Raw genomic sequence first — 3248 nt, forward strand, 5'->3', positions numbered from 1 at the left:
GGACGTAACGAAAGTTGTTCGTATATCATTCTCGAACGTGACTTTTTATTTAATTAACGATTGCGGGCTCATTAAAAGCAATTATCTCATGATTAGGATCAATCCCTCTCTTCTCCTAGATAGTGATCACTCATTAACATTTACGTCATAAGAAAAAGGATTATTAATAAAAGTGATGTTAAATGACAATTACGTGTCATTCCGTTAGTGTGGATCCGACGTAATATCTCTGAAATATCATTGATATATAATTTGTGTTAAATACTGAACTGAGATAGGAAGTAAATTGAAATTAGTGAACATTTGATACTGAGACTATAGAAGCAGAAGCGCCTAAGGTTTCTCTTCTCTAAAACGGCAAAACAGGTACGAACTTTAACTCAATAGTCGGCATTACGTATTGCAAAGACATTAGCATCCCATACTTATTTCGACGACGCGCTGTTAAACAAAGGAACGTTGACTCTCTGTACGAGTAATAAAATTAAATCTAAAAACATAATAACGGCGAACTCCGCTTTAACAAACTGTATTGCGTGTCCTCGTCGGGCAATAACTGCTCAACCCTGGAGACTTGTGTGGTGAAATTAGAAGTCATCTTCAAACCTTGTTCCACGGAGAGAGTCTTTCAATTTCCCAAAGAAATGATACTCACATGAAGCCAGGTCAGGACTGTAAGGCGGGTGTTTCACTGTTGTCCATCCGACTTTTGTGATCGCTTCCGTGGTTTTTTTTACTGGAATGTGGCCGTGCATTGTCATGCAACAGCAAAACAACCTGCTTTTTCCGATGCGGTCGAACACGACTCAGTTGAGTTCGAAGTTTCTTCAGTGTAACATTGCAGAGCGATATGAAGTGGGACAAGCATGTAATGGCAGTTGTGGGGAAGGCGGATAGTCGTCTTCGGTTCATTGGTAGAATTTTGGGAAGACGTGGTTCATTTGTAAAGGAGACCGATTATAAAACACTAATACGACCTATTCTTGAGTACTGCTCGAGCGTTTGGGATCCCTATCAGGTCGGATTGAGGGAGGACATAGAAGCAATTCAGAGGCGGGCTGCTAGATTTGTTACTGGGAGGTTTGATCATCACGCGAGTGTTACGGAAATGCTTCAGGAACTCGGGTGGGGGTCTCTGGAGGAAAGGAGGCGTTCTTTTCGTGAGTCGCTACTGAGGAAATTTAGAGAACCAGCATTTGAGCCTGACTGCAGTACAATTTTACTGCCGCCAACTTACATTTCGCGGAAAGACCACAAAGATAAGATAAGAGAGATTAGGGCTCGTACAGAGGCATATAGGCAATCATTTTTGCCTCGTTCTGTTTGGGCGTGGAACAGGGAGAGAAGATGCTAGTTGTGGTACGAGGTACCCTCCGCCACGCACCGTATGCTGGATTGCGGAGTATGTATGTAGATGTAGTGTTGTCACATATGCATCAGAATTTATGGTGGTTCCACGTGGCATGATGTCCACAAGGAAGAGTCCTTCGGAATCGAAAAACACCGTAGCCATAACTTTCCCAGCAGAAGATGTGGTTTTGAATTTTTTTTTCTTGGGTGCACTTTCATGATGCCACTCCATTGATTGCCTCTTCGTCTCTGGTGAAAAATGATGGAGCCATGTTTCATCACCTGTGACATTTCTTCCGAGAAATTCATCTCCACCATTCTCGTACTGTTCCAAAAGTTCGCTGCATACCGGTTTTCTTGTTTCTTTGTGTGCCACTGTCAATATCCTGGGAACCCACCTGGCACAAACCTTTTTTAACGCCAACACTTTCAGTGTTCTGCAAACACCTCCTTCCCTTATCCCAACGTAGCGTGACAATTCGTTCACTGTGATGCGTCTGTCAGCAGTCACCAATTCGTTAACTCTCTGCACATTGTCTGGAGTGTGTGCTGTACGAGGCCAGCCGCTGCGAGGACAATCCTCAATATTGCCGTGCCCGCTTTCATCACGTAACCTGCTTGCCCACTGACTAACTGTACTGCGATCGACAGCAGCATCTCCATACACGTTTTTCAGCCTCTTGTGCATGTTTCCCACTGTCTCGTTTTCACAGCACAGGAATTCTATGAAAGCACATTGCTTCTGACGAACGTCAAGTGTAGCAGCCATCTTGAAGACATGTTGTGACGGCGCCACTCACGGGAACAGGTTGAACTAAGTTTGAAAACAAGCGGGAAGGATGTATCAACACACTGTAAAACTTTCACACATGCAGAATGAAAACTATTTTTATAAAAATAGTGTGCATTTCTTTTGGAGTGACCCTCGTACATTTCACTTTGGGCCCTAGGACACATTTAGATAGCGTAGGATTCATCAACAGAAAAAGCAACTTTTCGTCAGTCATCTCCTTTCTTCGACAGCCACGAGAAAACTGAGTTTTTATTAGACTGATTTTCTTCTTGCCATTAAAATGTTGAATAAATCCGTAGCATCCGCGTCTACGCACAACTCGCTCTGTGAGCTACGTATTTTGGGTTGGATATACTTTTGTTCCATAGATCCGTAGTGAGCAGATCCTCAAGAAAGTAGAACACGTCATAAAAGAAGAATATATACAAAGTATTAACAAAAAAGATACATGTTCATGTTCCTTCGACAGACTCAACTTGAAATGGTCTTGATGGATGCGGAAAACGTCAAAAAAATTTTAAAGCACTTTCAGTTAAGAGATAACGCGTCACAAAAAAAGTTTATATACAGTACACTGAGGTGCATATGATAATTCTTAAAGTATTTTAGTCACGCATTATCAAGCAGAAAATGAGTTTGCAACACTTATTTACATTCATCGTATTATCAGAAGAAGCGTACAGGCGTTACATTTTATGTAACACGTTATGTAATGTTATCTCTATATATAAAAGTCAATGTGTTGATTGGCTTACACACTCACTGGATCATCATCGCCCAGCCCAAACCGTTAAGGACAGAAATTTGGAGAGGGTGTGGATATTATATAGTAGGTATCGTTTGAGAAGGGATTCCATCCCTAAGGGGATTAAATAAGGGGTAAAAGGCTTTTTAAAAATATGTCGCGATTGAGGTAATTTTGAAGATGGAACTACGAAAATTGGTATCTGGTTTCTTAATCAGAAATTAAAAAAAAAAAAACACGAGTTTCAGCATTTTTGGAAATTCTCTACCACGTGAGCTACCCAAGCACGACTGACGACCCGTCCTCACAGCTTCAATTCTGCCAGTACCTCGTCTACTACCTTCCAAACTTCACAGAAGC

The sequence above is a fragment of the Schistocerca piceifrons genome, chromosome 3 (genome assembly GCF_021461385.2).
Source record: "Schistocerca piceifrons isolate TAMUIC-IGC-003096 chromosome 3, iqSchPice1.1, whole genome shotgun sequence".
NCBI lineage: Eukaryota > Metazoa > Arthropoda > Insecta > Orthoptera > Acrididae > Schistocerca > Schistocerca piceifrons.